Below are 13,369 nucleotides of genomic sequence, written 5' to 3'. Positions count from 1 at the left end.
TCTGTTCGGTTTACAGTAGAACATTAAATTCAGCAACAGGCTTTACATATAACTTAGTGCTTAACAAAATAGACAGAGAGGAGGTTTTAGACATTAGTTTAATTGTGTAATTGATTGCTTACATTCTGTAGTCCCTGAAGCAGCCCCCTTGTAAGTGGGCGAAACTCAGGCCAGAGTTGGGCAAGTACTGGACTATTTGTCTTCATAACAAAATATTTTTTAAATCTCCTCTTTTTTTTTTTTTTTTTTTTGTTACCCTAATGGCTTTGATAGACCACCTTCCTTGTTGCTTTTTGGGTCCATTCCATAGAGCCCACCAGGAGCTTCAGAACTGCTGCTTCTGAATCTTCTGTGCCAGGCTGGGAATGGCCTGGGGCCTGAGAGGTCTCCCGGGTCCATGGCCTTGGCAATCTGTTGTGGAAGTGGACCCTTGGACCGAGGTGAAGTTGGCACAACCAACAGGGAGGAGCCCAGTGGCGCCCCACCGTTGGCAGGTGGAGTTGGCTGAAGCAGATGCCCAACAGGCACTTCACCAGTACCAGCCCTTGTTTACCTTAGGTTGATCCCTCGGGTACAGGGCTGGCTGGACTTAGGCGCAGGCCTCTGTGGAGATGTAGATCAGTCTTGTAAAGTGTTACAGACCAGCACAGAGAGAAGCAAAGTCAGTAAGAGCAGTGGTTGGGGCAGGCAGCAGAGACTGGTGCAGGCTGTGGTCGGAGGTAGACAGAATTCGTTCAGTATTGAGGTCTGATCAGAAGTCAAAGCCAGGAGTCCAATATGAAGGGATGAGGAGAGGAGGAAAAGCAGGGCAGATGAGATGCTAAAGAGAGACTAGGGGAGGCAGACCATGAAGACAAGAACTAAAGAGAAGTCCAGACTTGCAAGGGAATCAGGAACAGGATACAGGAACTCAAGTAGACACAGCGGAAACAGGACCCAGAAACCAGGAATGTAGAGGCAAACTGCTACTCCAATGGAGTCAACCTATTGCCAAGGTGGGGAACAACTGCAGGAGAAGCCTTATATATCCTTAAAGTGATTTCATCGGGTAGCGCCGGCCCTGGTTTCCTGCCACTGGCCCTTTTGAGAAAGGCAGGGTCAGCGCGCGCCTGGGACTGATATGGTGTTGGAGGCTGGCTGAGCGCAGCGGTCTGCCACGTCAATGGGGAAGAACAGCATTGACACTTCCTTGATGTCTGCTGGGGCTGGCTCGGGTCCGGAGCTGGATGTAAGAGTGGTTGGTTGTGGGTCTGTCCTGTGACCAGCCGAATGCAACAGGTAGAGAGGGCCCTAATATCTTGCCCTTTCTTTGACAACTGATGTCTTGTTAGTCTGGGTCTTCAGTTTGATTTGCTGCTAGAGATTGAATGTACCCATTGCATTCACTGGTGTAATACCTCAAGCGCTGTACCTGCAACTGATTTTGAAGGTCTTGCGTTATCAACAAATCCTGGCAATTCTGGCAACTGCCAAAGTGCCAATCACTCATGACTCCATGTATCTCACCTTCATACTGGATCTGGCAAAAACCACAGCTGCTTGCATGAAGACCTTCTGGGCCTTCAATTGTCTGAGAGAGGTGGGAGCTCGGTATGGCTTGCTCTATCCTGCCAGGTTGAGGGTCACTAACTCAACTTCTTCCTATGAAGAGCTGATTGCCTATTTTGAATGGTCTCAAACTGTCCTTTCTGATTATCTTATTTTCTATATGATGCCATTTTTTTCTCTTTTCATCCATGTCGTGACAGTCGCAGTGAAGGAGGAAGTTGCTGCTTCATTTTGGCCTGTTGGTTCCGTCTTTTGCTATATCTCTTCACCTCTTTGTTTGTTTCTCTCTCCATGTGGCTGTTTTGCTGACTCCAGGACAGTGTTTTCGCCATCATATTATTATTATTATTATTTATTTTTTTGTGCTTTTTTTTTTTTTTTTTCCCCCTACTTCCAGGTTGGAGATGTTGGCCAATGCGGCCTCTATTTTGCAGATGCCATCTACTTGCTTTCTAAGGGTACTCTGGCCCGGCTTTTGAACTTTGACTGGATATCTTCTGATTTGCAGACTTTATGCATCATATATTTGTTTATCATTCATGTTCATTATCCTGTTACTAGTTGCTTATGGACTTGCCTGCTGATTCTCTAGTCTCTCATTTCCCTGTGATGTATGGTTTTTTTTTTTTCTTTCCTGTTTTCCCTGCTCAGGCAACAGTGCTTTGTGTTCTCATTGCTGGAGGATTGAGTGGCCTATTTCCTTGCCTCACCACCTCCATCTACCTTTTTTTTTTTTCCCACATCCCTGGGAATCTATAGCGCACCACATTTTTTGTGCGCTGTTCTTTTTCATATGCTTTTCTTTAATTCCTCCTGACAGTGGAGCTTCCTTTGCTATTTTAGTTTGCTTCCTGACTGGACTCATGCCTCTTGATCTTTCTCTCTTTGTCCAGAGCTCCCTGTAGGTTCTATCTCTTCTCCCTTGCTGTACAATGACTACTGATTTGAAAATTTTCACTTTGAATATTAATGGATTGAACCACTGAATCAAGAGAAAAAAAATCCTTACTTTTAATCTCTCCATCCTGGCATAATTTTTCTGCAGGAAACCATCTGTCCCATTTTGAATCTTTCAAGCTTAAACAGGATTGGATAGACCAAGTCGTCGTCTGTTTTTTTTTTTTTTTTTGCTCCAGCACATCACAAGAAAAGGAGCTGCTATTAGTCCATAAGTCCCTGTCTCTACAAATAATTCAACAAGAATCACACCCTGATGGCTGATGGATTGCTGCGGTGGTTTCAATCCATAATACCAAACTATTGTTAAATATCTATGCCCCGAACGCAAATGTACACACCTTTTATACAGATATTTCTACTGTTATGCACCCATGCTGATATTCCTGTACTGCTGAGAGATGTTTTTAATCAGGTCATGGATTTGATAATGGACCATAAATCTGCTTACCCCGCTGAATCCACTGTTTCTCACAAGGTGGTTACCACCTTATCTCTGCTTATGATTTAGTGGATCCCTGGTGGTTATTGCACTCTACTGATAAAGCTTATACCTTTTTTCCTTTCCTCACCACACTTACTCTCATATTGATTTTTTAAAAAACTTTCAGCTCTTTAATGCAGTCTACTTTTTTTCCTCTACAGTTTCCCTAATACTAATATCTGACCATGCTAATGGTATCTCTTTTCTTGCATTGGTATCTACTTCTATCTACTGTGTCCAGCTAAGAATTTATTTATTTATTTATTTAAAGTTTTTCTATACCGGCATTCGCGATAAATATCGCATCATGTCGGTTTACAATTAACAAGTGGAGAGGGAACAAAAAAGGTAATAAATAACATTGATCCTGATAATAATGGTAATAGTAAACATTAAACAAGTGAAAGCTAAGGGTTGCAGTTACAATAAAACAAGGGAGTAATACAACTTGGAACAGAGAAAAGAAGCTGGGGTTTTAATAGAGAGAACATATATGCCTATCAATGCATTTGTAGCATTAATGAATTTATATTAATGAATTAAAGATACATTAATGAATTTAATGTATCTTTGTTGGATGACACCAGTTTTCAATCACGAATTACAGCTTTCATAGAAGTTGTTTTTTTTTTTTACTTTTAACACTCAGGATATGCTGCAGCAAACTGTATGGAAAGCAGTCAAATCCACCTTGCGCAGAAAAATCATCAGCTATTCAGCTCATGCATGTAAAGTTTTGAAGACTTAACTTGCTGATTTAGAGTCTCAGATCTCCCTTTTGGAGCAGGCTCATATTAGCTCTTTAGATAATTCTCTCTTGCAAAAATTATACAAATTGAAATATCAATACAATACTCTTATTAAGTAATCGGACGGGTAAGGCTATATTCCTTCAGAAGTCTAGGTACTATTCAGAGCAAAATAAGTCTGGTAGATTATTAGCTAAATATCTCCAGACTCGCAAAGATTGTCAAATCCAAGAATGGTGTAATGCTTTCCTTGCAAGTGGGTTTTGAGTACTACCTATCCCTTTATACTTCTGAATCCCATAAAGATCCTTCTCTTATCACTAATTTTCTTTCTTCCCTAGAGCATCCCTCTCTCACCTTTTGCAGATAGAGGCTGGATAAGTCGATAACTCAATTTGAAATACAGTTAGCCATTTCCTCACTCTAGTCGAGGAAGGCACTAGGTTTAGATGGGATATCTGAGTTTTATGAAGCCTATGTCTCTCTGCTCCTTCCTCGTTTGGAGTCTTTGTACACGACCATGCAAACGTCTGACTTGGTAGCCCCCTGTTTTAATGAAGTAGAAATTTGTTTTCCTCAAACTGAACAAGGGATCTGTTACTGGTATCTAACTGTAAGTTAAACTCCCTGCTTAATGTTGACTACAAGATTTTTGCAAAACTGCTTACTTTAAGATTCAGTAGTGCATTATATAAATTATTGCATGCCACTCAATCTGGAATTATGAAAGGTCGACTCATTCCAGATAATGCATGACTTTCTAATCTATTGCATATATCCAAGGATATTCCAGAGCTGCTAGCAGCTCTGTCTCTTGATGTCAAAAAGGCTTTAAAACATGTTTAATGGGACTAACCTTTGAAGTTATGTGGTGACACCTTTTCTTTCATTAACCAAACTGCTCTATCATTCCCCAAGCTCATTTAACTTTATCAATGGTACTTTATCCCAGCAAGTTCCTTTACAGAGGGGGACATGGCAGGGTTGCCCTCTTTCTCCTTATCTGTTAACCTTTCTTTGGAACCCCTTCTGTAAGCTATTCAGCAAGATCCTGCAATAAAAGGAATTTGATTTCATGGAGTGGAATTTAAATTGGCGGCCTACGCCAATAGTGTTCTCTTGTTTATTTAGCCAATCCCTGGCTACAGTTCCAAAACTCATGGAGCATATTTCTTCCTTCTCTTAGATCTCTGGGTATTATGTTAATTGGAGGAAATCTGAATTGATGCCCTTCAATGGGCGAGCCATTGAAATTGCTTCTCAACTTCAGTTTTGATGGCTCCCCAAACGGTCTCAAATACTTTGGCATGTATTTATATACTTCCTTGCCTCTGACTTTGTCAAAATCTGAAGACTGAATTATCACTCTTGTGACCGAGAGTGTTGGTAAATGGTCACCCCTAATCCTTTCCTGGTGGGGTTGATTTGGACATAATTAAAATGGTGCTTGCCCCTCAGATCAATTTTATGCTTAGAATGTTACCAATGTTATTCTCTTGTAAATTCTACCGTAGAGCGGATGGCTTAAAAAAAAATTTTTTTTTTTTAAGGAATAATAAACCTCCACATAGTATTATGATTTCTCAAATTGCCTAGGCAAAAAGGGGGAGTTAACTTTTCTTATTTTCGATACTATTGCCTTTCTTTCATCTTACAGCAGGATCTTGCCTGGATCTTGGAAGATGTTCATTTCTCTTTTTCTTCTGGTATGGCTTCCATTAGAACTGCTGTGCTGAGGTTGGCCACAATGACTCCCTTTTGTTCTTATCCCATCTTGTCAGTCACTTATACAGCCTTTCATGCTTTGGAAAATGTAGTCCCGCAATTGTCTGTGCCATGGAAATTATCTGCATTGGTATCATTATGGTTAAACTTCAAATTGCAGATTGCCCAAAAAAGTCAATTGGTCTGTATGGCAGGTTGCTAGTCTATAGTCTCCTAACCATCTGTTTCAGAAAAAGACCTCTTCCATTTGCACAGTTGCAGAATAAATATAAAATCCTCTCTTCTCAATTACCTCATTTGGTCCAGTTAATGTATTGCCTTCGTAAGACTTCTTTAGATTATAATTTGATTTCTCAAATACTCCACATGGTTAAAGTTCTTAATACTCTAACTTTATTTATTTTTATTGCATTTTAACAAAATTACAAAGTATAATATCTTTGTACAGAAAATAGAAACATTTTTTGTAATAATCACATTGGAAACAAATGTTAATACAGGCCACAAATTTGTATGGGGGGAGGGGGCAGGATAAAAAGGAGCCAATAGAAGATAAGTTGATTTGGGAAATGCCATAACTTGTTAATTTTACCCTTATTTTAGTCTAAGTAATAGAACACTCAGTGGGTGAAGAGGTAGGCAACAACCTTCTATGAGAATCCAGAAACAATTTAAGTTGTTCAGGAACAAAAAAGATATATAAATATCATTGACAAGCTTAATATTACATTGCACAGATATCTTAACTGGAAGGTGGTGCCTAGAGATTGGGTTTCCTGGCATAAGACCAGAAAACCTTTTCTCCTCTCATGTGGCTTTAGCCAGGTCTGGGAAAATTTGGACAAACTGGCCCGTAAAATTAGATCCCATATGCTGAAAGTAGCTTCGCATAACCAAACTTAGGTCTTGTTCATAGATAAATGAAGCCAACAGAGTTGCTCTCTCAAAACTCTCTGTAGTAGAGGACTCCAGGAATTCCGTTAAGTTCCCCAAGTCCAGTTGGTGATATGCCACGTTATCTCTTGGGCGTGAAAATGGAAGGAAATACACCTTATTAAAAGAAGGAATATTATACAGAGGAATGTGAAATATTTTGGTCATATATCTCCGAAGGGTAACACATGGCTGTTTGCCAACTATCCTAGGAAAATTCAGAAATCTTAAATTAAGACATCTTAAACAATTTTCAACCAGTTCTACTTTTCTGTTTAAAGTGATACAATCCTGGACTGTAGATGACTGTACATTCTGCACTTTAACTCTATTTTCTAGGTTGTGGATCCTGTTTGAATGGTCCAACAGTTGGGAATTATAATCCTGTGTCAGAGTTTCCAGTTTAGACGGAATATGGGATATCTGTAGGGAGCAACCTTGCAAGGCTTGGTTCTGATGAGCGATCAGTTTCCAGAGAGTCTAATGTAACCACAGTGGGTTTAGGGAGTGAAGCCTGTAGAGACCAGTGCTCCAAATTCAAAGCTAAAGCTATAGATGTCGATACATTGATTGTAGAAGTTAAAATGGTCTCACCTTCAACGGGGGAAACTGGCTTCAGATTGGCTGCAGATGCAGACATTGTGTCACTCCCTTGCCTTGATATTGCTCCTCAGGCCGTTCCACCCACTGCTGCTCCCTCTATAGTTTGCTCCGAGGTTTCCATTCTCGGGTCCGCTAGCACCGATTCTTGAGGAAGGCGTGAGGAAATCACTTGTGGAGTTCTTAGCACAGGAGGGCTCAAAGAAAATTCCCCAGACGAGACGGAGGCTCCCTTACTGAACCCGTCAGCAGGGACCGGCACCTCCGACATCAGGTAAATTGTAGTGCATTCGGGAATGGTACACTGTCCCGAGGGGAGGGGGTACCGAGGGAAATACCCGCACTTTCCCCTTACGTTTAGGAGGCATTTTAGAACTAATTCAAAGAGGAAATCTTCCGGGACAAACCGAAAAGCACTACACACAAGCTTACTCTAACTCTTAATAGCCATAATGCATATCACATTTTACAAATATTTTAAACTCCTACTCCTTCCCAAGTTGCACTGAACTAGGTGTCTGAACCCATGATCTGTCAATTTCTGATGACTTCCCTTGGATCATGTTTTGGGATAAATCTATACAAATGTTTGTCTTCCCATCTCATCCAGTCCATAGCTTTTCTTGTCCACCAACAGTCTGGACATCTTGGACCAAATATAAAAGTGACCTCTCTGATACTCATCACTGTTGGTCCTGTGGAACTCCCAAGGTTGCCTTACCCCATCTTCTTTATTATTGTCCGGCTTCAAATCTTTTTTGGCAAGATGTATGGTGTATGATCTCCAAAATGTTAGATGTAACCTTCCCTATGTCTTATAATCTTGATTTTCTTAAGTCTTGCCATTCAGCTGCCTCTGTGTCCTCCTTGGGGGGGGGGGGGGGATTACTCTATATTTGTGCTATCTATAGCCCTCAAAATGGTGTTGCTTAATTGGAAAAAGCTTGTTAATTTAAATTTAGTTTCTGGTGCACAGTGTGTTTATATTATTGGTATAAGGGGGAGGCGGCCAGGAGATATCAGTGATTGTGCAGCTGTATGGCTAAGTGGCGGTTGGTTGACCATTTCAAGGACTTGGATTGTGATAAGCGATGTATTACTAATCTGCTGTTTGCTATCATAAGATTTGGTCAGCTTGCATATGTATAGAAACAGACTGTATTAGATTGTATATTTGTCTGGAATGCTTGTTTCTTAAATGTTTGGAAGCTTCCCACCCCAATTTTCCCTTTCTTCCTTTGGTTTTTCTTAATTTCAATATTATGAAACAAAACTTTTTTTAATAAAAATTTGGACAAAAAAAAAAAAGAAAATGGGAGGAGATGGACCACATCCATGGCCTGTTAATATCTACTGAAGACTGGGAGAAAGAGGAGTAAGAGATCACCCATGATACTACAAGAGGAGATAAAGACTTGATACTTTAAAAGTAACTTTTTTCATACTTCATCTATACGGGGAAGGCAGCACCACATGTGCCCAGAATCCAGTGGGAGGGAAGAAATCATGTAACTAAATTGGAGAAACACATGAACTTAATAAAGACTGTAAGAAATCACAAACTTAGTAAAAGCACTTGTATCATCTTGAAAGTAAAGTACACAGCTGTAAAGACTTTAAATCATCCTTGTATCTTATCGGTAAAAGAGAAATGTTTGAAACCACCAAACCACACGTGTCTTAAGTAGTGACTTTATCCTCCTATACTGAGATTATCAGTGCTGTGTTCAGAGATTTAATTATGAGAGAAGTAAAGAGCAATGTGAGGGCCTTCAAAGGAAACCCCCCCCCCCACCCCATAGAAGTGTGAGAAAGGGCCTCTGGAACTATTGTCCGGGTTCAGTCATCCCAGGGATTACATATGTGGGTATTTAACCCATCTGTGGCAGCTCGAGCAGTGAGTGGCTTGATAACAACAGCCAGAGAAACAGGTTCTGGCTGTCGCTTAAGTGCACTTTATTTACAGTGGGATTAACTTCAATCTGGCTGTATACCTTCACTTCAGGTAACGCACAATAATATCACTCGCCTTACTTCAGGTATGGCATAAACGTTTACTCTTGGGAGGTCCTTGTAATCAGTGGCTCTCATTCTGCTTCCCGGTGCATCTCTAAGTTCTCTCTGCTCTGCCAACTTAACCCCTGACTATAGGGAACTCCCCTGGTCCAGAATCCCTTGCAATGTTGATCCTTAAGGAAGACCGGGCCAGCTATCTGTGTCTGGACCTTTAAGGTGGTTTGAGGGCATTTCTTTATGGACTCCCTCATATACCCTCCTCCTCAACTTGGCCTTGTATGGTTGAGCATCCAGCCATGTCCAGGCTAACTCCCGGCTCTGCCTGAAGGCCATCCCCCTTCTGGGTGGATGACTCCCAATTACCTGTGCGTTGACTCCATAGAGTTGAAAACTGGGAACAATTTCAACCCGGGATTATTGGATATGGGAGTTTGGGAAAGACACACACTTCCATCATGGTCTGTCCTGCTGGAGTTAGCAGGATCTAACTAATTGGACATTTGTGTTTTGTCCTTGTGTATACACACCAGTGTCTCTTCTCTTGTGGTTTTCAGAAGGCGTTTGACAAAGTTCCTCATGGGAGGCTTCTAGGAAAAGTAAAAGGTCATGGGATAGGTAGCGATGTCCTTTCGTGGATTACAAACTGGCTAAAAGACAGGAAACAGAGAGTAGGATTAAATAGATAATTTTCTCAGTGGAAGGGAGTGGGCAGTGGAGTACCTCAGGGATCTGTATTGGGACCTGTACTTTTTCAATATATTTATAAATGATCTGGAAAGAAATGAGACGAGTGAGGTAAGCCAATATGGAGATACAAAATTGTTCAGAGTAATTAAATCACAAGCAGATTGTGATAAATTGCAGGAAGACCTTGTGAGACTGGAAAATTGGGTATCGAAATGGCAGATGAAATTTAATGTGGATAAGTGCAAAGTGATGCATATAGGGAAAAATAACCCATGCTATAGTTACACAATGTTGGGTTCCATATTAGGTGCTACAACCCAAGAAAGAGATCTAGGCGTCATAGTGGATAACACATTGAAATTGTCGGTTCAGTATGCTGCGGCAGTCAAAGCAAACAATGTTGGGAATTATTAGAAAGGGAATGGTGAATAAAACGTAAAATGTCATAATGCCTCTGTATCGCTCCATGGTGAGACCACACCTTCAATACTGTGTACAATTCTGGTTGCCTCAAAAAAGATATAGTTGCGATGGAGAAGGTACAGAGAAGGGCGACCAAAATGATAATGGGAATGGAACAGCTCCCCTATGAAGAAAGACTAAAGAGGTTAGGACTTTTCAGCTTGGAGAAGAGATGACTGAGGGGGGATATGATAGAGGTGTTTAAAATCAAGAGAGATCTAGAACAAGTAAATGTGAATCTGTTATTTACTCTTTTGGATAATAGACTAGGGGGCACTCCATGAAGTTAGCATGTGGCACATTTAAAACTAATTGGAGAAAGTTCTTCTTCACTCAACACACAATTAAACTCTGGAATGTGTTGCCAGAGGATGTGGTTAGTGCAGTTAGTATAGCTGTGTTTAAAAAAGGATTGGATAAGTTCTTGGAGAAGTCCATTACCTGCTATTAATCAAGTTGACTTAGAAAATAGCCACTGCTATTACTAGCAACAGTAGCATGGGATAGACAGTTTTTGGGTACTTGCTAGGTTTTTATGGCCTGGATTGGCCACTGTTGAGAACAGGATGCTGGGCTTGATGGACCCTTGGTCTGACCCAGTATGGAAAAAAAAATATGCTCCTCCTGAAGCAAGTTCTCATGATTGAGAGTCTTGCCACACCCCGAATCGACCAGTGCTTGGGTGGGCTCTCCATCCAATTTGACTTGTATTATAAAGTCTTAGAGTTTTGCATGAATGTCCACGAAGTTGCAGCTTTGGAGCTTTGATCAAGTGCGGCTCCATTCACAGTCCCAGTTATCATTTTCATTCTGGGGCCCACCTCTGGTTCTCTTTCATGTTGCTCTGCTACTCTGTGTTTACCCTCCATGTCTTTACACCAGGGATATCCTTCTTCCATATGGTCCTCTGCCAAACAGAACGAGCAGATCACCTCCCTGCACTGCCCATCCCTTCCAAGGGCTCCCTCTTGTCTGCCCATCAATACAGGGAGTGTTTTTCATCAAGACCGTTCTCCATGCAAAGGGCAGAGAAGGCAGTCATTCACTGCCCCCCCCCCCCCCATTCCTGGGCTGTTCCAGCCTCTCCATGGTTCCCTTTTTCCTTTGACTTGACCGCCTTGTTTAGGAGATTTTGCTTTTTCCCCTTTTTCTTCCTTCTAATGTCGGCTGGGTCACTAGGCTGATGTCCATAATTCTGCTTCCTTCAAATTGACAGTCCCTTGCTAAGTGATCTCTCCAACCACAGTTAAAGCACGTGGAAGGGATTGTGGCCTGGGTTTTGGGCCTAGAAGAAATAGTCTTGGAAAAACGCTGCTGAGGAGCTTCATTCTCTGTAGTTCGCCAGGGAGGTTGCACAGGTTGCCTTTCTAGCCTCCTTAGACCGGGCATTAATTGTACCTGATGGAAGGCTTTCACCACTTCTAGGGCTCTTCTGTGAGGCCTGTGTAATTGCAGACCCAGTTCTGCTTGGGGCGGTCAAGCCCTTCCAGGAATTGCTCCAGAAATACCTGTTGGGCTACTTCTAGTCCAGTCTTTGCTTCTGGCTGCAACCATTTCCAGCGGCATCTTTTAGGCAGTGAAGGTTTTTGGGGCTCTTCCCAGGCTGCAGGGCACCCTACTGGAATTTCTGCTGGTATGTTTCTGAGGTATATCAAGCTCTCTCCAGGATAGAGGCCTTGACTCTGCATAGGTGGCCTCCCATCTAGGTTGGCTGCTTAGAAAGCTGCTTGACTTCTGCCTGTAAAACTTTGCCAGGTAGGTTGTTCAGTTTGTTTCGGGCCAAGCAGACAACTGTGCCATTCTTTCAAAGTTTTTTTTTTGTTTTGTTTGTTTGTTTTTTTCAGGAAGACCTCTGGGTCTTTGCTAGCCTTCATTTTAAATAGCGTGTGAGGCATCAAGGTTACCTGCAGTATCCTCTTCGGAGCAGTCTGCACAGCCCCCGCTGTCTGAAGTAACACTGTTTGCTGCTGCTGCTGCACCACCTGCTCTTGTAATAGCTGCTGCTTGTTAATTTTGTTTTTACAGGGTGTTCTGTAATTGCTGCTGGCCGGTAGCAAAGATCTGGATTATCTGCTCCATTCTATTCTTGTCCTGGACCAAGTTACCTACCTCTCCGGAGATAGGAGAGTGGAAAACAAAACAACAACCTGCTGGCCTATCTGGCCTTTACTTGTTCCTTGACCCCTAACTATCCAGGCGGGGATAACCCCCTTAGCCTGTGCGCATAGCAGGATTGGAACTGGCCCACTTCTGCAAAGTTTTTTTGTTGTGACTGCAGGCCTCTGTCTGTGCTCTTCCCTTCTAGTAGCATCTTCTTTCCCAACCTATTTCTTTAGGGAGTGTACATACAATCAGCTTTTCACTTTTTTCTTCTGGTGACTTTGGGTTTTCTCTCTCGGTCAGGCTTAGAGGAAAAAAAAAAAATCCCACAGACGACACCATATGTGGCAGCTCAAGCGGTGAGTGACTTGATAACCGCCAGAAAAACAACAGCTAAGCTCTGGCTGTTGCTTAAGTACACTTTATCTACTGTTGGATTGACTTTGAACAATCTGGTTGTACGCCTTCACTTCAGGTAACACAACAATATCACTCACCTTAGTTCAGGTATGTCACAAATCTTTTACTCTTGGGAGGTCTTAGTAATCAATAGCTATCCCTGCTTCCAGGGGCCTCTCCAAGCCCTGCCAACTTAACCTCCGACTAAAGGGAACTCCCCTGGACAAGAATCCCATGCAGTGTTGATCCTTAAGGAGGGTGGGGCCAGCTTCCTGTGACCGGTCCTTTAAAAGGGGTTTGAGGGAGTTTCTTATGGACTCCCTCACACCATCTTTGGGAGGAGGGGCTCCAATTGCATGAATGGAAAAGGAGCCGCTGCTCAAAAGGTGTACTCATTCTTGGGATAGATATATCAAAGATCTGCTTTCTGAAGAACAAGCCCAAAATAGAAACCCTGTGAATAAAATTGCTCTTTTATTCCAAATATTTATCCCCAGGGGTGGGAAATGCAAGTGTTAGACTTAGGTTAGAAGAAGAGCCGCCTCTGTTTGTGGTTGGGCCCAGTTCTAGGAGGCGCCACTTGCTAGCACAGAAGAGAAACCAGGGGGAGAGGGGGGGGGGGGTGGAAACCACAAGAGAGGCACTGAAGCAAGAAAAAAATACAAAGAAAAGAACTGCAAAGAAAACCACCGGAAACAATTTTAACTTC

The 13,369-nt window shown here is 42.1% G+C and overlaps 1 protein-coding gene across 7 annotated transcripts in view; it reads left to right on the top strand.

The window, feature by feature from the left end:
• The window catches only part of ST3GAL5 (ST3 beta-galactoside alpha-2,3-sialyltransferase 5), a 297,392-nt gene that overhangs the window by 79,242 nt on the left and 204,781 nt on the right, over positions 1–13,369 (top strand). The window contains exon 1 of one of the 7 annotated variants that reach the window (XM_029592757.1): positions 6,387–7,270. The exons of the other annotated variants lie outside the window; for them this stretch is intronic. The gene's annotated coding sequence lies outside the window, so the exon portion shown is untranslated. Of the gene's footprint in view, positions 1–6,386; positions 7,271–13,369 lie in introns of those variants that run through there. 7 annotated transcript variants of the gene reach the window in all.

Source organism: Rhinatrema bivittatum, chromosome 1 (genome assembly GCF_901001135.1).
Source record: "Rhinatrema bivittatum chromosome 1, aRhiBiv1.1, whole genome shotgun sequence".
Lineage (NCBI taxonomy): Eukaryota > Metazoa > Chordata > Amphibia > Gymnophiona > Rhinatrematidae > Rhinatrema > Rhinatrema bivittatum.
This window is presented reverse-complemented; position numbering and strand designations above follow the sequence as displayed.